Source organism: Pelophylax lessonae (genome assembly GCF_965119305.1).
Source record: "Pelophylax lessonae genome assembly, chromosome: 5".
Taxonomy (NCBI): domain Eukaryota; kingdom Metazoa; phylum Chordata; class Amphibia; order Anura; family Ranidae; genus Pelophylax; species Pelophylax lessonae.
The window spans coordinates 249,332,868-249,356,044 of NC_138772.1; the positions used below are offsets into that span (position 1 = coordinate 249,332,868).

General features: G+C 42.3%; 1 protein-coding gene across 1 annotated transcript in view; it reads right to left on the reverse strand.

Moving 5' to 3' along the window:
• The window catches only part of LOC309556663 (polypeptide N-acetylgalactosaminyltransferase 4-like), a 662,237-nt gene that overhangs the window by 19,925 nt on the left and 619,135 nt on the right, over nt 1-23,177 (reverse strand). The window lies entirely within an intron of this gene.

The window sequence follows — 23,177 nt, forward strand, 5'->3', positions numbered from 1 at the left end:
TGTATAATTATTTTACTAATTCGGCTTTATCATGGATTTTGCATTTATGCCAACTTTCATAGGTTCTCTTTAAGTCTTGTTACTGGGAGGCTAGGCATAAGGTCAAATCCTAATATAGGAGTTTGAATGTCATTTTGTCCAGTTGTCTCCCTTCTCTTGTCCAGAATTCATTGCTTGAGAGGTCACCAGGTCAGTGGCTAACTTGTCAAAATATAAAATGAGGTTGAAGGATTGTAAGAGGTGCATGAAAGTCAGCCAGCCCCCAGTCTGATGTACTCACCCTCCAGTCTGTCACCAACCAAATATAACCTGTCTCTTGGTACAAAGAACAGGGGTTTAGTTGACACACATTTGAAAACGCATGTGAAAGCTGCAGAGCCACTTCACGGCACCCTGTTATATCTGCAGTCCTACACTCTTAATTTAGTGTCCTCACACTGGAGGCACATGGCCGCTAATGGGTGGATGGGGGAACAGGTGAGAGGGAGACAGCCCAACCTTCCCCAACCCATCCTCATCCACGACTGGCTGTTGTCTCAAAGACTCAAATAATTAGGTTTTATAACCATGGTGCAAACTGGAAAAGACCAGCTGAAAAGCACCAGCTTGGGTCAAAGGCAGTGAGCTTTACAGGCCATGCCCCATACATAAAATCCCTTCCTATCTATATGCTGCATCCACCAAGGGGATGGAGGTGTAATTCTTTTCAGCTGGTCTTTTCCAGTTTGCACCATGGTTATAAACCTAATTATTTGAGTCTTTGAGACAACAGCCAGTCGTGGATGAGGATGGGTTGGGGGAGGTTGGGCTGTCTCCCTCTCACCTGTTCCCCCATCCACCCATTAGCGGCCATGTGCCTCCAGTGTGAGGACACTAAATTAAGAGTGTAGGACTGCAGATATAACAGGGTGCCGTGAAGTGGCTCTGCAGCTTTCACATGCGTTTGCAAATGTGTGTCAACTAAACCCCTGTTCTTTGTACCAAGAGACAGGTTATATTTGGTTGGTGACAGACTGGAGGGTGAGTACATCAGACTGGGGGCTGGCTGACTTTCATGCACCTCTTACAATCCTTCAACCTCATTTTGTGTTTTGTTATAGGGATGGAGACGCTGGGCAACACCAGCTTGGGTCTCATATAAAGTCCCTCTTAGTCCAATATGTTTAAACTTGTCAAAATATAACTTCAGAGATATTTGAGACATACCTAACTAGAATATCTTTTATGTCAAGAATAGTGGGTTATCTATAATGAAGTTAGTATTTAAGTTACTTAAGTTAATTAATTGTTTAATATAGTGCGTTAAGAATTGTGTGTTATGATGTATATATATATATATATATATATATATATTGAAATTGATTATCCTTTTGTAAGTTTGGTTACTGTTGTAAAGAATGTATATGTTACAAAGGTGATCTATTTTGACTTGAGAAAAGGTCATTTCATACTATGGTGTATTTCAGAATACTACTATGTGTTTCTGTCAATCAAAGTAGTTCACGTCTAGTCAGCGTTTTGGTCATATACATATTAGGAATGGGCATCACACATTTAGCTTAAACTGTATTAGGTCATAACTGCATTATGAGTTTTCAAGGTCTGAAACAGTATAAATGCAGTCTCCTCAAACACAGATGCCAGGGCATCACATACATTGCAGACACTCACATCACACAGTCCTTCACACTGAAGGATATCACATACATGCTGAAAACTAATTTCATTGTTTTCTTTAGGCCTACACACTCTGCCTAAACAGCTGTACCACAGATACCTTTTGGCAGCAAAGCAAGCAGGAAGCCAATCTAACTATTGCTTTTTATCACTTACAATGTACTGAACTGTACTTCTTTTTACATTGTATTTATGCTTGATGTGCCAAGTGTGTTTGAATAAAATCACACTTTGTTTAAGTCAGCCTGGCTAATGAACTATTTGAACACAACGCCTGAAAAGACGCTACAGATATTTTTTTAATATCAGCAACATTTTACAGGCAACATAAGGTGAAATTGAAGGCTTGGTTGGTCGGATTTAGAAATCAATAGTGGCATCACAGGATCACAAAGCACACGAAATGTATGATTTTCAAAAGAAAATTTGTTTGGAATTCGACCCATGTATGGTCAGCCTTAGTCGCCAGAGAGTCCACCCCATGTTCACAGCTGTGTTCCACTCCAAACTACCTCATAGACACCTGTTTCCTTCCTGCTGCTTTTCAAGACTCTCTTGCATGGGGCTTAACTCTTTCACGATGGCATTCCATGTAATCAGGGTTTGGAGGTTCTTTTCCCACCAAAGGGGTTTCAAAACCTCCAAATTTTGGGTTTCTAATGAGAACTTACTGAACCAGAAAGTACTGAAAATCAGTCCTCGCCTCTCTGACCGGGCTTCTCTGGAACTCCTAATCCTACATGGGTGAGGACCCCACAGTACTAACAAAGTCTCAAGCTCTCTTGACCACATTCCAAATAGTGGGGAAAGATATCTGCCATCGAGGACACACTCCTGGCATCCTGTATATTTCCCCCTCCTCTGCTCGAATGCAGAGGTGTCAAAGGCACTGTAGGACACCCAATAATGTACCCTAGAGAGGGCATCTGAATTCTAGCGTTGCTTTCTCAGTCTGTGTTCTACCACAAATTTAAAGTCTTGTAATGTCACCTTGCTAATCTGGTATGTATGTGTTTGCTCTGTCTCATCCAGGTCAATGGAGCATGGTCCGACACTAGACAAAACTTCCTGCCAAGGGGTAATAGTCTATTAAGTCTAGAGCCCACTTAATGGCCAGGCACTCCTGCTCCACTACAGGATAATTTCTATCGGCGGATGTCAAGTTTCTACTAAGACAGACTATGTGTGCAAAAATGGTGTGCTGTTCCTTTAAATCTTGTGATAGAAAATAAATGCAATGTGAACAACGGGTGTCAAACTCCACTTCCATCGCGGGCCGCATCAGCATTATGGTTTCCCTCAAAGGGCCGGTTATATCTGGAAGATTAGATGTCCAGAGCACCCTACGCCCCCTTACATCACAATGCACCCCCTTATCAGAGGGTGGATCTGGGAAGAAGTGCAGGGTCTGGAAGAGAACCAAAGAAAGGCTGGAGTCAACTTCCAGAGTCTTCTGAATGCTGAGACCTGGGGAGGCAGAGACAAGGTGGTGTTGAGGCTGCACAGAGAGGTGCAGGATCTGTAGGAGGAGTTCTGCCCTCCTCTCTGATGCGGACTGCTGAAGAGGAGGGGGGCAAAGACAAGCCTTTCTGCAGCTGCACAGAGTACTGCAGGATCTGGCAAAGGAGTTCTGTCCTCTCTGCTGCCGACTACAGAGAAATGGTGGGGGCAGAGATAAGGGGGCTGCCACAGCTGCATGAGAAGTGCGAGGGCCACATGAAATGGCCTGGGGGGCCGCATTCGGCCCGCGGGCCTTGTGTTTGACACCTGTGCTTTAAATGCTGCAGTGCTTGGCTGCGCTTGTATCACTTGGTGGTAAATACCAGTGTAAACCACAATGAAGTGCAAATATAACTAAATAGGAATAAAATTATGTGAAAGATAGAAATGCACAAAAAACATACAATCCACTAAAAGATATCAATAGAAACAACAACAAAGTGTATATGCTATTAAGTGCAAATTGTGTGAAAAATAAATATACATGAAAACATGCACAAAAACACAAAGTCCACTGAAAAGTGCCAATTGAGGAGTGCTTTGTGTTCCACGATGCAAAAACTCCACAGGTGCTCTACTGTGAGGTGCTCCTAATTCGGAGTGAATGGTATCTTATCACAGTGTATTGATCCCGATTACAGAGGTCAAAGGAAGCCTGCGTATCGGCGTACATGTACGGCGCTCGCGTTTACGAGGCAAGGGGGCGAGCACGCGCCGCCGGCAGCACGCTCCCGCCCCTGCTCGTCAGCGGGGAAGTCGATGCAAGGTTCAGGTGGTTCCGATTCCTGCCTGACCCCCGCAATCGTTCCCTGCTGAGAGAGAACGGGTCCGCTGTTGTAAACACAGCGGACCGTTCTTTCTGAAATGATCATAGAGCCCATGTGATCCTTCTATATAGGATCACATGTCTCTCTGGTAATTTCAGAAGTCACGCCCCCCACAGTTAGAATCACCCCTAGGCTCACATTTAACCCCTTGATCACCCATAATGTTAACCCCTTCCCTGCCAATGTCATTATTACAGTAACAGTGCACATTTTTATCACTGATTACTGTAGTAATGTCACTGGTCCCCCCAAAAGTGTAAAAAATGTCAGTCAGGGATCAGATCTTCCTGCCGCAATGTTTCAGTCCCAGAAAAAAAAAATCGCAAATTGCCGCCATTGCTAGTAAAAAAAAAAATTGATATAAATCTTTCCCGTAGTTAGTAGACGCGATAACTTTGGTACAAACCAATCAAAATACGTTTATTGCGATTTTTTTTTTACCAAAAATATGTAGCAGAAAACAAATTGGCCTAAAATGTTAAAAAATTTTGATTTTTACATTTTTTTTAAAAATTATCGCTTTTTTTTTGTATATAGCGCAAAAAATCGCACAGGTGATTAAATACCACCAAAAGAAAGCTCTATTTGTGGGAAAAAAAGGACATCAATTTTATTTGGGTACAGCGTTGCACGACCGCGCAATTGTCCGATACAGTAACCCAGTGCCGAATTGCAAAATAGGGCCTGGTCAGGAAGGGGGCAAATCCTTCTGGTCTTAAAGTGGTTAATGACCAGGCCATTATTTGCAATTTGGTACTGCGTGACTTTAACTGGTAATTGAGCAGTCATGCAATACTGTACCCAAACGAAATTGATGTTCTTCTTTTTACCACAAATAGAGCTTTCTTTTTGTGGTATTTGATCACCTCTGCGGTTTTAATTTTTTGCGATATAAACGAAAAAAGAATGAACATTTTGATAAAAAATTACATTTTCTACTGTTTCTTATAAAAAAATCCAATAAACTCAATTTTTGTCATACATTTAGGCCAAAATGTATTTAGCTACATGTCTTTGATACAAAAAAATCTCAATAAGCGCATATTAATTGGTTTGCGCAGAAGTTATATTGCCTACAAACTATGGTGTATATACTGGAATTTACACAGCTTTTACTTTATGACTGCCTTGAAGTGCTAAAATGGCAGGGCAGTACAACCCCCCCCCCCCAAAATTACCCCTTTTTGGAAAGTAGACAACCCAAGGCATTTCCTGAGAGGCATGTTGAGCCCACCGAATATTTAAATTTTTTGTCACCAATGTTTGAGAAACTACAAAATAAAAAAAAAATTGCATTTTTTTAACACAAAGTTGAAATGATATATTGCTCAGGCATGCCATGGGTATATGTGGAATTACACCCCAAAATACATTCTCCTAAGTATGGTGATACACGTGTGAGACTTTTTGCATGGCTAGCCGCGTACAGGACCCTGAAAACCAATCACTGCCTTCAGGCTTTCTAAGGGCGTAAAATTGTTCATTTCACTCCTCACTACCTACCACAGTTTCCAAATGACCCCTTTCGGAAATTAGACAACCTAAGCGAGTGATTGGTACCTTGGCACCCCTGATGTTTCGGAACTACATTTCCCATGATGCTCCACTACACTGCTGAGTGCATGAGCATCATGGGAAATGTAGTTCCAAAACATCTGGGGTGCCAAGGTTCACCATCACTAGTCTAAGCCATTTGCTGAGAGGCATGTTTTGTCCATGGAATATTTTATATTTTGCCACAAGTTTTGGGAAAATGTAATTATTTTTTATTTATTTTAAACAAAGTTGTCACTTAAATTAAATATTGCTCAAACATGCCATGGGTATATGTGAAATGACACCCCAAAATACATTCTGCTGCTTCTCCTGAGTACAGGGATTTCAAATGTGAGACTTTTTGGCAGTCTAGCTGAGTAAAGGACCCCGAAAACAAATCACTGCAAATCACTTCAGGCTTTCCAAGGACGTAAATTGTTGATTTCACTCCTCACTACCTATCAGTTTCAGAGGCGGTGAAATGCCAAGACAGCACAAAACCCCCCAAATGACCCCTTTTCGGAAAAGTAGACACGCAAAGCTATTTGCTGAGAGGCATGCTGAGTATCTTGCAGATCTCACTTTTTGTTGCAAAGTTTTGAAATGTGAAAAAATAAATAAAATGAACAACATTTTTCCTTTTCTTTCTTCATTTTACAAAACAAATGAGAGCTGCAAAAAACTCACCACGCCTCTTAGCAAATACCTTGGGGTGCCTACTTTCCGAAAAGGGGTAAATTGGGGGGGGGGGGGGGGGTTGTTCTATTTTGGGATTTCATGGCCTCCAAAACTGTGATAGGTAGTGAGGAGTGAAATCAACAATTTACGCACTTAGAAAGCCTGAAGGAAGTGATTGGTTTTTCGGGGTCCTGGATGCGGTTAGACTGCCAAATAGTCTCACACATGTGGTATCCCTGTACTCAGGAGAAGCAGCAGAAAGTATTTTGGGGTGTAACTTCACATATAGCCATGGCATGTTTGAGCAATATATCATTTAAGTGACAACTTTGTGTAAAAAAATATATATATTAAATATTACTGTAAGATCTTGGTACTTTCAGTACCTTCTAGCCTCTTACTTCCGGGTTGCGTTCCACCATTCAAGTAGATGGAACGCATATAGCTGCATGTCTCTTTAACAACTGATGACGTCATCACTAGGCGCCGCTCTGAGCGGCTATTTCAACCGACGGTCTGCACTCACAAGGTGTTCGTGCAACCGCTCATAATACAAGCCTGACTGACGCTGCCGTATCCTCCAGCTATCTTCTCTATACCTGGACTGACCGGAGCCTCGCTACTTGATCCTTTACCTCGCTACCTGATCCTTACCCTCGCTCACCAGCCTGTGATAAGTACCCCGCAGGGGATCCCTTCCTACCAAACCACTTGCTATATCTTTCTGCATAATAAGAACTGTTACTAAGCTCTAAGATACATGCTCTCACCATCTATCACCTGCATCGCTACCTAGAGTGTTAGCTCTTGAACCTACTACCACCTGTAACCTATATCCTTGTGTTTGCTTAGCATATCCTGTACACTTCATCTGTTATCACCTATCACCTATTACCTGTACATGATTGCTATCTCTCCTGCATACTATCTATCACCATCTGCTATCACTCCTGCAACATTACTACCTGAGTGCTTATTATTATTTGCTATCACTACTCAAGCCTATCCCTTCAGTATATCACCTCACTACTATTGCATAGACCTCTATCACTCCAACAACATCATCTCTGAGTGTTTGTGTGTGTGCATACTGAAGCAGGCTGAACCACCATGATGAGTCAAGAGAGTTGGATAAGGTGATTCAACACATCTCTACACGACTAGGGAGTGGAAATTCTGCAGCTGCAAATCCAGTTCACAAAATCAAACCCCAGAGCGTTACAGATTGCATGAACCAGAAAAAATGGATTCAGCAGATTCAGCCACTCATGTGATGCACCTAACACAAAAGGTAGATGCATTAATTGTTTCTCTTACCGAAGTGCAAAAAGAAAATCAGACTTTGAGACAGCAGGTAGCCCGTGTATCACAGCTCACTGCTGCTCAACCCCGTGAGCCCAAAATAAACCCTCCACAAGTGTTTACAGGTGATCGGAAAGAATTTCGTGAATTTAAAAACGCATGTCAATTGCTTTTTAATTTAAAACCTCGTACTTACAATACAGACCAAATTAAAGTCTGTACCACTATATCATATATGTCAGGTGATCCACGGGCCTGGGCAGACTCCTTCTTTGAGAAAAACGACCCTCTTCTCAACTCCTATCATGCGTTCTTAGCAGAACTTTCTAACCTGTATGAAGACCCAAACAGGCAGAGTACTGCTGACACCCAATTGAGGGCTTTAAAACAGGGAAGGAGACCTGTTGAAGACTTCGTAGCAGAGTTCAAGAGATGGACCCTAGATTCAGGGTGGAATGACGCATCTCTACGAACCCAGTTCAGGCTCGGGTTATCCGAAGCCGTAAAAGACGAGCTCGCCCGAGCGGATTTACCTGGCACTTTGGATGCCTTAATACAACTCAGCATCAATATCGACAGACGGTTACGAGAAAGGAAGGCTGAGAAAATGGGAGTACCATTAACCAATCCTTCTCGATTTTCGTCCTCCGACCCTACTCCTATGGAGGTAGGAATTATACGTCCACCATTGTCGTCTGTTGAACGAGCCAGGAGAAAATCTCAAAATCTCTGCATGTATTGTGCATCCGCTGATCATCTGATAAGCGTCTGTCCCCTTGTCCTCAAAAAAGAGGGTAAGTGTTCACATGTATTACTGGGGGGATTAACGACTTCTTTTTCTAATCCCTATCTTTTCATTCATTTGATCTTACAGTGGGACCAAAATAGAATCACTACTAAGGCTATGATCGACACAGGATCTTGTGGGAACTACATTGACACTAGATTTGTTGCTTTGAATAAAATACCTATTATTTCAAAACCTATCCCTGTCTCTGTCAGTTTAATTAACGGTATTCCGTTATCTTTTGGTCCAATTACCAATCAAACACAAGCACTTCTTGTTACTACTAACAAGTCTCACGTTGAGACCACCACCTTTGATGTATTACCTTCACCACATTTTCCCATTATTTTTGGGCTTCCCTGGTTGCATATACATCAACCAAACATTGATTGGAAAACACGGACCCTAACTTTCCCCTCTCACTATTGCGAGACCACGTGTAACCTCCAATCTTATAAAAAAATCCTGTCCATGGTGTCGGATGAATTCACACCACCACCATGCTATCAGGACTTGTCTGAAGTCTTCCTTGAGAAAAATGCTCAAGTATTGCCTCCCCATAGGGACTATGATTGTTGTATCGATCTACTCCCTAACAGTAAACTACCTTTCGGACATGTTTATCCTCTATCTCAGGATGAACTTTCTCATCTTAAGGAATACTTAGATGAGAATTTAGCAAAAGGGTTTATTAGACCCTCTACTTCTTCCACAGCTGCAGGACTTTTCTTTGTCCGCAATAAGGATCTAAGTCTTAGGCCTATCATTGACTATAGGCAGTTAAATACTATTACTATAAAGGATCGCTATCCTCTACCTCTCATTCCGGAACTCATTGAACAAGTGCGTGGAGCCACTTACTTTTCAAAGTTGGACCTAAAAGGGGCTTACAATCTCATCCGCATCCGTGATGGGGATGAGTGGAAGACGGCATTCAGAACTAGATACGGACTATTTGAATATCTAGTGATGCCCTTTGGATTGTGTAATGCTCCCGCAGCATTCCAACGCTTCATAAATGACATCTTCAGAGACCTACTCGATGTTTGTGTTGTGGTATATCTGGATGATATACTCATTTACTCTCAATCCTTGTCTGAACATGTAAGACATGTACGACTTGTGTTGTCCAGATTACTCGCACACAATTTATATGTAAAGCTGAAGAAATGCCTATTCCATAAGGAAGAAGTATTATTCCTAGGATACATCATATCAAAGAATGGCATTAAGATGGATATGAGCAAGATATCGTGTATTCTGGATTGGCCTGTACCAACAACTCGTAAGGCGTTACGATTCCTCGGATTCTCAAACTTCTATAGGAAGTTCATCAAGAACTTCTCTTCTATCGTAAGACCGCTCACACAACTCACAAGTGTGAAAAAAACATACAAATGGTCTGAAGAAGCAAATAAAGCTTTCCGCTTGTTAAAATCAAGCTTCACTTCTGCTCCCATACTACGCCATCCAGACCCATCCCTCCAATACATCCTAGAGGTGGATGCGTCAAATATGGCTGTAGGAGCAGTTCTTTCCCAACGACCAACAAACGCTTCTCCACTTCACCCAGTTGCTTTTTTCTCTAAATCACTAAGTAGCCCAGAGGTGAACTACCCAGTGGGTGAAAAGGAGCTGCTTGCCATGAAACTGGCACTTGAAAATTGGCGACATTTACTCAAAGGTACCCGGTTGCCAATACTCATATATACAGATCATAAGAATCTCCAATACCTTCAGATCAACAAGACCCTTTCCTATCGGCAGGAACGGTGGTCATTATTCTTTCTAAGATTCAATTTCTTAGTGACCTACACTCCTGCAGATAAAAACAAGAAGGCGGATGCGTTATCACGGTTAACCGAAGATAACTGTGCTGAAATCCCTTCACTTCCTATAATACCCCATGATCGTATTATTGGTGTTGTTCGTGGATTCACCACCACCACAACTAAGTGCTGATGCAGAAGGCTTCCTCTATTTTGACAACAAACTCTACATACCTCCTGGTATGCATACTAAAATTTTAGAACTATCACATGACGTACCTATGGCAGGACATATGGGTATGACTAAGACATTTAATTTACTCACCAGGCAATTTTGGTGGCCTGGAATGAAGACGTCTGTACAGAAATTTGTTTCCTCATGTGACATCTGTGCAAGGTCCAAAATTGACACTACAAAACCATTTGGTCTACTTTGCAGTCTACCAATACCCAAAGTTCCATGGGAAGTTGTGTCTCTAGACTTCATAGTAGAGTTACCACCTTCCAAAGGATTTACTACCATCTTAGTGTCAGTGGACCATCTGACAAAGATGGCACATTTCATTCCTATTCGCAGACTACCTTCATCTAAGGAAACAGCGGAATTACTGGTGAAACATGTGTTCAAACTACATGGAATTCCAAAGACTCTCCTATCTGACCGGGATCACAGTTCATCTCTAAGTTTTGGCAAGCTCTATGTCGCATATTGCGTATTGAGCGGAAGCTTACTTCCCCTTATCACCCACAGACTAATGGGCAAACTGAAAGAGTCAACCAGTGTATTGAACAATATTTACGTTGCTACACCTCATACCTACAGGATGATTGGGTGGACCTCCTCCCTTTGTCAGAATTTGCTTATAATAATGCAACCCACAGTACTACTAAGCAAAGTCCGTTCTACCTAAACTATGGGTTTCATCCCACACTTCTTCCACCACGCATCCTACCATCAAGTAATCCAGTAGCCTCTGACTATCTCACCCAAATAAAAGACTCTCTGGATTTACTTAACACCACCATATCACATGCTCATAGCCAACAAAAAAGGTACTACGACCTTCGTAGAAGACCTTCCCCTCAATACACTATTGGGGATCTTGTCTGGCTATCTACAAAAAACTTGAGGTTGAAAATCCCCAGTAAAAAGCTTGGACCTCTGTTTTTGGGACCTTTCCCAATCGAGAAACTCATAGGAACGTCTGCGGTTCGACTCACATTACCGGCGGATCTTAAAATACACCCCATTTTTCACGTATCGCTACTAAAGCCACATATACCCAACCAAGGGATTAGACCTACCATCTTACCTCCACCTCCAGTACAAGTTGAAGGTGGAGAAGAATTTGAGATTAGGGAGATTTTGGATTCTCGTATCCACAGAGGAAAACTCCAATATCTCATTAGATGGAAAAACTATGGATCCCAAGACGACACCTGGTTGGATGCTTCTGACGTTCACGCATCCAGGCTTATACGAAGATTTCACTCTAAATACCCTGAGAGACCAGTGCTATAGGCCTTCTGGAGCCGGCCTTGGGGGGGTACTGTAAGATCCTGGTACTTTCAGTACCTTCTAGCCTCTTACTTCCGGGTTGCGTTCCACCATTCAAGTAGATGGAACGCATATAGCTGCATGTCTCTTTAACAACTGATGACGTCATCACTAGGCGCCGCTCTGAGCGGCTATTTCAACCGACGGTCTGCACTCACAAGGTGTTCGTGCAACTGCTCATAATACAAGCCTGACTGACGCTGCCGTATCCTCCAGCTATCTTCCCTATACCTGGACTGACCGGAGCCTCGCTACTTTATCCTTTACCTCGCTACCTGATCCTTACCCTCGCTCACCAGCCTGTGATAAGTACCCCGCAGGGGATCCCTTCCTACCAAACCACTTGCTATATCTTTCTGCATAATAAGAACTGTTACTAAGCTCTAAGATACATGCTCTCACCATCTATCACCTGCATCGCTACCTAGAGTGTTAGCTCTTGAACCTACTACCACCTGTAACCTATATCCTTGTGTTTGCTTAGCATATCCTGTACACTTCATCTGTTATCACCTATCACCTATTACCTGTACATGATTGCTATCTCTCCTACATACTATCTATCACCATCTGCTATCACTCCTGCAACATTACTACCTGAGTGCTTATTATTATTTGCTATCACTACTCAAGCCTATCCCTTCAGTATATCACCTCACTACTATTGCATAGACCTCTATCACTCCAACATCATCATCTCTGAGTGTTTGTGTGCATACTGAAGCAGACTGAACCACCATGATGAGTCAAGAGAGTTGGATAAGGTGATTCAACACATCTCTACACGACTACTGAGTGGAAATTCTGCAGCAGCAAATCCAGTTCACAAAATCAAACCCCAGAGCGTTACAATTACATGGAATCAACATGCCTCTTAGCAAATAGCTTGGAGTGTCTACGTTTCAAAATGGAGCCATTTGGGGGGGGGGGGGATTTGCTATCTTGACATTTCAGGGCCTCCAAAACTGTGATAGGTAGTGAGGAAGTAAAATGAGCAATTTACACTCTTAGAAAACCTGAAGGTGGTGATTAGTTTTCGGGGCCCCGTAAACAGATAGGCTCTAAAAAAGTCTCACACATGTGATATCCCAGTACTCCAAAGAAGCAGAAGAATGTATTTTGGGCTGTAATTCCACATATACCCATGGCATGTGTGAGCAATATATCATTTAGTGACAACTTTGTGTAAAAAAAAAAAGAAAATTGGAATTTTCCCAAAACTTGTGGCACAATATAAAATATTCGATGGACTCAACATGCCTCTCAGAAAATAGCTTAGGGTGTCTACTTTCCAAAAAGGGGTCATTTGGGGTCGGTGTATGAACTGTCCTGGCATTTTATGCCCAATATTAGAAGCCTATGCCACACATCACCCACTCCTCTAACCACTTGAAGACCAAGCCTTTCTGACACTTTTTGCTTACATAAAAACACTATTTTTTACTAGAAAATGACTGGTGGGTGTTGAAATTTGTGTCACACGGTATTTGCGCGTTTAAGAATGAGAATGAGATTTTCCAAATGCAATTTTTTAATACATTTTTTTTTAAAATTTTAAAGCAAAAATACACTATATATTGCCCAATTGTTTGGTAAAATATAAAAGACGATTTTATGCCACGTATATAGATACCAAACATGACATGTTTAAAAATTGCGCACGCCTGTGCAGCAGCGACCAACTACGTACATTTTTTAAAGCCTTTACAGGTTACCGCAATAGATTGACAGAGGAGGTCTACTGCAAAAATGACTGCCCTTGATCTGATGCGGCGATACCTAACATGCATGGTGCAATTGCTATTTACATATGACACCAGACCGATGCTTGTGTTTGCCTTTGCGTGCAGGACAGGGGTGCTTGAATTTTTTTTTTAATTATTATTATTTAATTTTGCTTTTTCATTTTGACACCTTCCCTTTGCTTTTTTTTTTTTATATATATTTTATTGTTATCACAGGAATCTTAAATATCCCCTATGATAGCAATAAGTAGTGACAGGTACTCTTTTTTTATTATACTCTAGATCTTTCCTCTGCCCTTAAAGCATCTGACCACACCAAGATTAATGCTTTCCCAATGGCGAAGTCATGAAATGCTCGAAGCTTCTGGTATCTTAGGCCATAGATATGTTTGGAGCAATTCTGGTCTCCATTCAGCTGAAGGAACCCCCGGCTGCAGTCTCGGGTTAATCGATGGGACAGGAGAGCCCGAGAAATATGTGGAAGGCAGTGGGAGTCCCCTCCCACTGCTCGTAAAAGCAGTCTAGCAGCTAATTATATGCTAGGATTGCTTTTACATGAAAGCCAACTGCTGGCTGTAAAAAACAATACCAAGATGATGCCTAAATCTGCCACCTCAAATATGACCACTCAAAGTCCAGCGACGTACCAGTACGTTGCTGGTCCTTGTTGGGCATATATTGTAAGGTTCTTTTTTTTTTATGCAGCCTGTGGGCTGAACGAAAAAAAGAGAACCTAACAGATTCCTCCACTCACATTGATCGATGTGGATGAAGAAATCTCTACCAGAAAGTGTGTGGTATGCCCACCATTAGACCTGCCAGCATCCACCCACTTCTAATGATGGGCATACATGCAATGTTCTTTTTTTTCGTTCAGCCGAACATAGCAGAAACATAGCAGATTCCTCCATTCGCATCGATCGATGTGGATGAAGAAATCTCTGCCAAGAAAAGTGTTAAAAAATATATATGGTGAAGCATAGGGGAGATCTGCCCTCTTGGTGAAGCATAGGGGAGATCTGCCCTCTGTGTCCACCCCATCCTCTATGCTTCACCCAATGTCGTCCAATGACTCAAAGCTTTATCGCTCTGAGCTCAAAAACATTTATCGGAAGTTTTGACCCTGCCATCGTCCAGGTACCCTGGGTACAGAGCTTCCCCAGCCCGACAGGCTGGCGTCTGTGGTTACCACAGTCCAAAACAACTGAAGGAAGTACTTGCCCTGGCACAGTGCTGGAGACTGGACCCACCACAACAGAGCAGATTTTTGTGTTGTGGCTCAACCGAATCACAGAATCCAAGGACTTTGGATCCTTGTTCCATTTTACAAGAATCTCCCTTTGCAAAGGCCTTGTATGGAACTGAGGGAATGGAACAGCCTCGAAGGTCGATACCATCAGACCCAAGGCTCGCATGCAAACTCGTAGAGAGGACAGATTGTTGTCCAACAACAACTGAATCGCCCCCTGCAACTTTTGCAGCTTGGGGGGGGGGGGGGAGAAAAACCCTCGCCAAGGCTGAATCCAGAGTCAAGCCCAGATAATGCAGTCTAAGAACCAGAGTCAGCGCAGATTTCTTCAAATTGATGTTCTAACCTAACTCCTGCAGAGTTCTGACCGTGATCGTCAGAACCCCCAACAAGGCTGTATGAGAGTCCGCTATCAACAGGAGATCATCCAGGTACCCCAGTACCACAATCCCCCGCAGGCGCAGCAGTGCTAATACCGGTGCTAGTACCTTGGTAAACACTCTGGGAGCGCAGGCGAGACCAAAGGGTAACGCCACAAATTGATAGTGCTCCTCTGTTACCGCAAATTGAAGAAACCACTGGTGTCCAGCGTAGACAGGGATGTGTAGATATGCTTCCTTAATATCTATGGAGGCTAAGAAATCTCCCTGATGCAGAGACACTACTACTGTGCAGATGGACTCCATCGGAAACCTCTGTACCCGCAGAAAGCGGTTCAGGGCCTTGAGATCCAGGATGAAAAGAAGAGGGGAGAAGCGCTCTAAGTGCAGACAATTTATTGCAGATAACAAGGCAGGTGATATACACTCACTAGACATGAAGACTGAAAAGCTGTATGTGTCAAAGCAATCCTGCAGCCATCCTCTGGAGGGTGTCCTCTGGTCACAGGAAGCCGTATGCAGTACTGTCACTGGCGGTGGGAGGGAAGAAAGCCGGCTGTCTCCCACAACATCAGCGGTGAGCGGTCAAGCGGCTCGGATCTGCGGTTCCGTGTTGCGAGTGATGGATGGAGGCACTCTCACCCACAGGGATGGTGGGATCTGTCCGATGTGTTACGGCATGCACGACGCGTTTCTGAGCATGCGCGGGGTCCTCTGCACCCGGCGCGCTCTTTCATCAGGTGCTAGAGTGCCGTAGTCTCTGTGGGGCTTTATGTAGTGCTGAACAAGAGGATAATTAGGCACAGCTGAAGTAAGGGGATGGCAACCGCCCACAGCACTGAGCAATAACCTAACCAATCAAACATTTTTGTAGCAATGGGAGAGATTAAAAACAACTTAGAAGTGGAGTGTGATCGGTCGGCTGCCCTTAAATACACATGTATGTGGGCTAGACAACCGCTTATCACAGTGATAGCAAACAATTAGGCAATACAAAACATATAATAAATGTAAAATAGGGGTAAGCCTGGGTTCATCAAGGCTTATGGAGAACATGTAAAAACGTTCCAGGTTTAAAATGATACAATTATAAAAATAAAAAAGTTGATAAAAAGCATCTTTAAAAGGTATATTATAAGAGCTAATGCATAATACCTATACAGGCTGTGGTATGGAGAAACATATAAGCAAATGAAACAATAAAAGGAGGAAGGGGAAGGGGGGGGGGAGTAAAAAAGCCTTATATATTGGATAAGAAAATGGAGGATGGATATAACCCATATATAGGTGTACATATGTATATCCTAATAATTATATTTTCTGTATAAAGGATTTTTATATGGATTACCAACTACGGTACCACATGTATGATATATAGGGGAATAAGCCTTCTGATTGCTCAGTAGGTAAACCTTATAAAGTTTGTATAAAAGATTTATATACCAGAACCAGGGCCAAAGTGTATATATTAAAAAATCATCTGATATGATGTGGTGATCCATATAAAAATCCTTTATACAGAAAAATATACAGAAAATATAATTATTAGGATATACATATGTACACCTATATATGGGTTATATCCATCCTCCATTTTCTTATCCAATATATAAGGCTTTTTTACTCCCCCCCCCCTTCCCCTTCCTCCTTTTATTGTTTCATTTGCTTATATGTTTCTCCATACCACAGCCTGTATAGGTATTATGCATTAGCTCTTATAATATACCTTTTAAAGATGCTTTTTATCAACTTTTTTATTTTTATAATTGTATCATTTTAAACCTGGAACGTTTTTACATGTTCTCCATAAGCCTTGATGAACCCAGGCTTACCCCTATTTTACATTTATTATATGTTTTGTATTGCCTAATTGTTTGCTATCACTGTGATAAGCGGTTGTCTAGCCCACATACATGTGTATTTAAGGGCAGCCGACCGATCACACTCCACTTCTAAGTTGTTTTTAATCTCTCCCATTGCTACAAAAATGTTTGATTGGTTAGGTTATTGCTCAGTGCTGTGGGCGGTTGCCATCCCCTTACTTCAGCTGTGCCTAATTATCCTCTTGTTCAGCACTACATAAAGCCCCACAGAGACTACGGCACTCTAGCACCTGATGAAAGAGCGCGCCGGGTGCAGAGGACCCCGCGCATGCTCAGAAACGCGTCGTGCATGCCGTAACACATCGGACAGATCCCACCATCCCTGTGGGTGAGAGTGCCTCCATCCATCACTCGCAACACGGAACCGCAGATCCGAGCCGCTTGACCGCTCACCGCTGATGTTGTGGGAGACAGCCGGCTTTCTTCCCTCCCACCGCCAGTGACAGTACTGCATACGGCTTCCTGTGACCAGAGGACACCCTCCAGAGGACGGCTGCAGGATTGCTTTGACACATACAGCTTTTCAGTCTTCATGTCTAGTGAGTGTATATCACCTGCCTTGTTATCTGCAATAAATTGTCTGCACTTAGAGCGCTTCTCCCCTCTTCTTTTTGTCTATACAGATTCTTCCTCCTCATCTGTGGAAGAGCAGCTCAGTGCCCACGGACTTTATCCCCTTTAGGATCATCAACCTATTTATGCTATCCCATTGTCCCCTATTGTATTGTACCATTTTATGCCTATGTCTATTTGCAACTACAACCTTTTTTATTGCCTGTGTTTTTTTTTTTTTTTTTTTTTTTTTTTCTTTTCCCTTCCCTCCCCTCCCCCCCCCCCCCTCCCTGGATTCAGCTGCTTATTAGTTCTGTTCATCCACCCTTCATATGCTGGAGGTCTTCGTAGCGCTCTGTGTTTTGTTTTTTATGTGCTTTTTGAGAGGTTCCTCTAGAGCAGCTTGATTGACCCAGCATGTGTGCCTAGATGATTGTAGATGATTCTATTTTTGATGACCCTGTCTTTGATACAAGCCTAATATCTATGGGTTTGGATGCACCTATCTCCTACAAAGGTTTATACACAACACAGATATATGTATCATCACTCATATTGGTAGTTGTTTTTTTTTTCCGTTACAGTTATTGATAATTGTTTTTTTACTTATTAACTATAGATGTGGAGTTGTCCCCTGGGTTACTTGACACCACTCATCTAGTTGTCAGTATACCAGCCAGTGTACCTTGGAATTTGGTCCTTGGTTGGGTGTATATACACGCATATACACTGATATTCACCATTTTATAACAATAATTGTTTACATTTTATACAATTTTCTGCATATTTGTACATTCCACTCTGACCTGCGTGATCATGGATCTAATCAGTGATGTGGAATTACACAAATATGACATTTTAGATACCTTATATTCCATCTTTTCTAATGATTTGTTTTCTGATGAGCCTATCAGAAAACGTACAGACCGCCATGTCTTATGTGGTATGTTCAAAAAACTAGAGAGACTAATGCACTCCGCCAACACTCAGTGGTGGGATGAATTTTTTCTCAATAAATATTTATCTGCCAAAATTTCCCCCAGGGGCCTTAGGATTACGCAGACCTGCTCCTTTTTAGATCCCGCCCACCTGAAAGAGTGGCGCGGTATTGCAGAGTTCTGCACCACTAAGTGGCTAGGGCTTCTCGCCACTCAGCGACACATTAAATACGATTCATTAGTACACAACATCCAAATATTGATTCAGGACATTGAGAGTTTTCATACGCATATCCCTCTTGAGTGGTTTGACACTCTAAAAAGGAATACAAAAAGAAAGGAGGACCAACTCATACATACTAAATTGGATAAATTTAGGAGAGACCTAGATGATTACAGCAACGATAAGGTTTTCCTGTGGAAACAAAATCACCACATACCTCCACTAATGTCCCTGGAGATTCACCCAGTCCAACCCCTTAGGACCGCGCCACATAGTGGTGGCAGTTATACACGGCCCATGTACAACCATAGACTCATACCCATAGCCAAGAATCAGACCACTAATGTAGATAGACTCTTTGACCAACATAATAAGAGTAATATTCCCTCTAGTTGTCCAACCAGAATTCCACCTAACCATTCTAATAAGTGTAATAATAAAAATAAAAATAAAAATAAAAACAAAACCAAGACAGATATAGGTAAAGTTAGTAAGATTGAGAGCATTTCTGCCACCTATAATAATATTACTAAAAATAGACTTTCCAGTACCACCAACGCCCGAGTTACCGCTGGTAAGTCATCTGTCCCCACGTCGGTTCAGACCCTCCCAAACTTACCCGCCAACCGGGAAGAGTACATTAGTCCCCCTATAGCCAGTCAGATACCAGTAACACCAAAGTCACTTGGCTTGAGCCAAAATATATCTTTTCCTGTCATGATCAATGAACTTGACACGGTTCCCTCTACAATGGTCCCTCCTCCGGTGTCTTTTTTAGAGGAGGGCCCACTGACCAATACCAGAAAGAAAAAAAGAAAAATTATAGACGAGGATGTAGAGGAGGTAAACGAATTACCAAAAATAAACTCCAAACAACGGAGACTATAAAGATTTTTAATCTTTCCTCCGTCCAGTTAAATCAGGATGATATGTCCTTATTACATAAAGGCCTAAGTTTTGCCCCTACCTCCTTCCCTAACTCCTTTTTACTATTTCGTGATTTAAATAAGTTTATACGCAACCTTACATTGAAGCGTTATTTCAATATAAAGGCCAAACAGGCTGATACCAGCTCCCTCGCTGACAATGTAGACACCAATGCCCCTACCCCAACTGATGAGATTTTTCCTGGCAGTCCCTTTAGCACTTATGATCCCTGTGAGGATGACGATCTGGACCCTGATATACTGTTATATACTCAGCATCTCCCGGAGTCGCCACACTATACCCATACGGACTTACGGCCTAAATCCGTGTTTTACCCCACACGCTCAAAAGGCCCGTACCTAGAAACTTATTATAGGACAGTCTTTGCTGACCTGCAAGCCATGTGTTCAGATACATCAAAACAGAGCAAATACTCCCACCTTAATCTCCATCATGGCGAATCCCAGGCCCTTAAGAGATTCTCTGATAACCCTGATCTTATTATTAAATCTGCAGACAAAGGTGGGGGCATTGTCCTACAGAATAAAACTGATTATGTGAACGAAGCCCTTCGACTATTAAGTGACCAAAAAACATACTTGAGGCTCTCAAAAGACCCATTGCCCATATATAAAATTGAGGTCGAACAACTGGTAGGTTCTGCACTATCCAAAAAAGTGATTAATAAGGATGAGGCGGCCTTTTTGAAAAAGGAGTATTATAATACTCCATATTTCTACCACCTGCCAAAGGTCCATAAAGACCCCCTTCATCCCCCAGGGAGACCTATCGTTGCAGCAATGAATAGCGTCACTAGTGGCCTCTCACAGTTTATTGATGTCTTTTTACAGCCCTTGGCCCAAAGTCTGCAATCGTACATACGAGACTCGGGCCACCTATTGGAGCAGATTACGCCATATAGATGGGAAGATAGTTACTCGTGGCTATCTTTAGATGTTAGCTCCTTGTATACATCTATCCCCCATAGTATAGGCTTACAAGCATTACAACATTTTCTCCTACTAGATTCTTCCCTACATCATGACCAAGTTTCCTTTATTTTGGAAGCGACACATTTCTGCCTAACCCACAACTATTTTCAGTTTGAGGACACGTTTTATCTGCAGATAAATGGCACAGCCATGGGAGCTAACTTTGCTCCTTCATATGCGAATCTGACCATGGGCTATTGGGAACTTAGATACATTTGGCAGAATAATCCATTTGCTCAACACATCGTTTTTTTTGGGCGGTATATTGACGACATTATCGTCATCTGGGATGGTTCCGCATCCCAGATTGACGGTTTTGTCAGCCACTGCAATAACAACTCTTTGGGTCTATCGTTCACGTCAGTCTCACATCCAGATTCTATGCCTTTTTTAGATCTGGAATTGGGACATGAGCTACATCAGATACATGCCAAAAATTATATCAAACCCACGGGAGGTAATTCATATCTCCATTATAAGAGTTGCCATCACCCCCAATGGACGAAAAATATACCAAAAGGCCAGTTCTGTCGACTTCGACAGAACTGTACCAGAGATGGAGATTATCTAACTCAAAGTAAACACTTAAAGAAAAAATTCTCAGAGAAGGGCTACCCTGATGATTTGGTAAACTCAGCCTATGAGGCCTATCTTCCAGGGAAACATCCTAGTTCTAGGGCCAAGAGCGAATATCATCCTGTTCGTTTTGTCACTAAGTTCCATTGTCAGTATAGAAAAATGGAAAAAATTCTATCAAAACACTGGGATATCCTAAAACAAGACCCCCACTTGAACTCGGTCATTTTGGACAAGCCAAAAGTGACTTATAGGAGGGCTACCACCTTGAAAAACAAAATAGCACCCAGCAAATTAAAGAACATCAAGGCCACTAATCATCCGTCATGGATGATCCCCCTGAAAGGCATGTATGCCTGCCGTAAAAAGTTATGCAAAATGTGTAGTTTTGTGCAACATGGCCAAAAGAACTTTACACATAATGACAAAACCTATGTCTTGGACAATTTTTTCAACTGTTCCACAGACTATGTGGTGTATTGTCTGATATGCCCCTGCCAGTTGCTCTATGTAGGTCGAACCATCAGACCAGTCAGACAACGATTCGGCAAACATCGCCGTCTTATTGAAGGTGGATGTGACCTTCATAGTGTCCCTCGACATTTTTCAGAAGTCCACGGAAAATCCACCGAGGGACTAAAAATTTGGGTTATCGAATCGATTCCCAAAGACTTGCCGGAGGGAGAACGATTTTCCAAATTATGTATGCGAGAGACTTTCTGGATCTATACGTTAGATGTTCTCGCTCCTCGAGGGTTAAATGAAGAATTAGACGTGCACACTATCTTATAATTATTATCAGGGTTTTCTGTTGGTCTTTATTTATTATTTTTTCACCACATCATATCAGATGATTTTTTAATATATACACTTTGGCCCTGGTTCTGGTATATAAATCTTTTATACAAACTTTATAAGGTTTACCTACTGAGCAATCAGAAGGCTTATTCCCCTATATATCATACATGTGGTACCGTAGTTGGTAATCCATATAAAAATCCTTTATACAGAAAATATAATTATTAGGATATACATATGTACACCTATATATGGGTTATATCCATCCTCCATTTTCTTATCCAATATATAAGGCTTTTTTACTCCCCCCCCCCTTCCCCTTCCTCCTTTTATTGTTTCATTTGCTTATATGTTTCTCCATACCACAGCCTGTATAGGTATTATGCATTAGCTCTTATAATATACCTTTTAAAGATGCTTTTTATCAACTTTTTTATTTTTATAATTGTATCATTTTAAACCTGGAACGTTTTTACATGTTCTCCATAAGCCTTGATGAACCCAGGCTTACCCCTATTTTACATTTATTATATGTTTTGTATTGCCTAATTGTTTGCTATCACTGTGATAAGCGGTTGTCTAGCCCACATACATGTGTATTTAAGGGCAGCCGACCGATCACACTCCACTTCTAAGTTGTTTTTAATCTCTCCCATTGCTACAAAAATGTTTGATTGGTTAGGTTATTGCTCAGTGCTGTGGGCGGTTGCCATCCCCTTACTTCAGCTGTGCCTAATTATCCTCTTGTTCAGCACTACATAAAGCCCCACAGAGACTACGGCACTCTAGCACCTGATGAAAGAGCGCGCCGGGTGCAGAGGACCCCGCGCATGCTCAGAAACGCGTCGTGCATGCCGTAACACATCGGACAGATCCCACCATCCCTGTGGGTGAGAGTGCCTCCATCCATCACTCGCAACACGGAACCGCAGATCCGAGCCGCTTGACCGCTCACCGCTGATGTTGTGGGAGACAGCCGGCTTTCTTCCCTCCCACCGCCAGTGACAGTACTGCATACGGCTTCCTGTGACCAGAGGACACCCTCCAGAGGATGGCTGCAGGATTGCTTTGACACATACAGCTTTTCAGTCTTCATGTCTAGTGAGTGTATATCACCTGCCTTGTTATCTGCAATAAATTGTCTGCACTTAGAGCGCTTCTCCCCTCTTCTTTTTGTCTATACAGATTCTTCCTCCTCATCTGTGGAAGAGCAGCTCAGTGCCCACGGACTTTATCCCCTTTAGGATCATCAACCTATTTATGCTATCCCATTGTCCCCT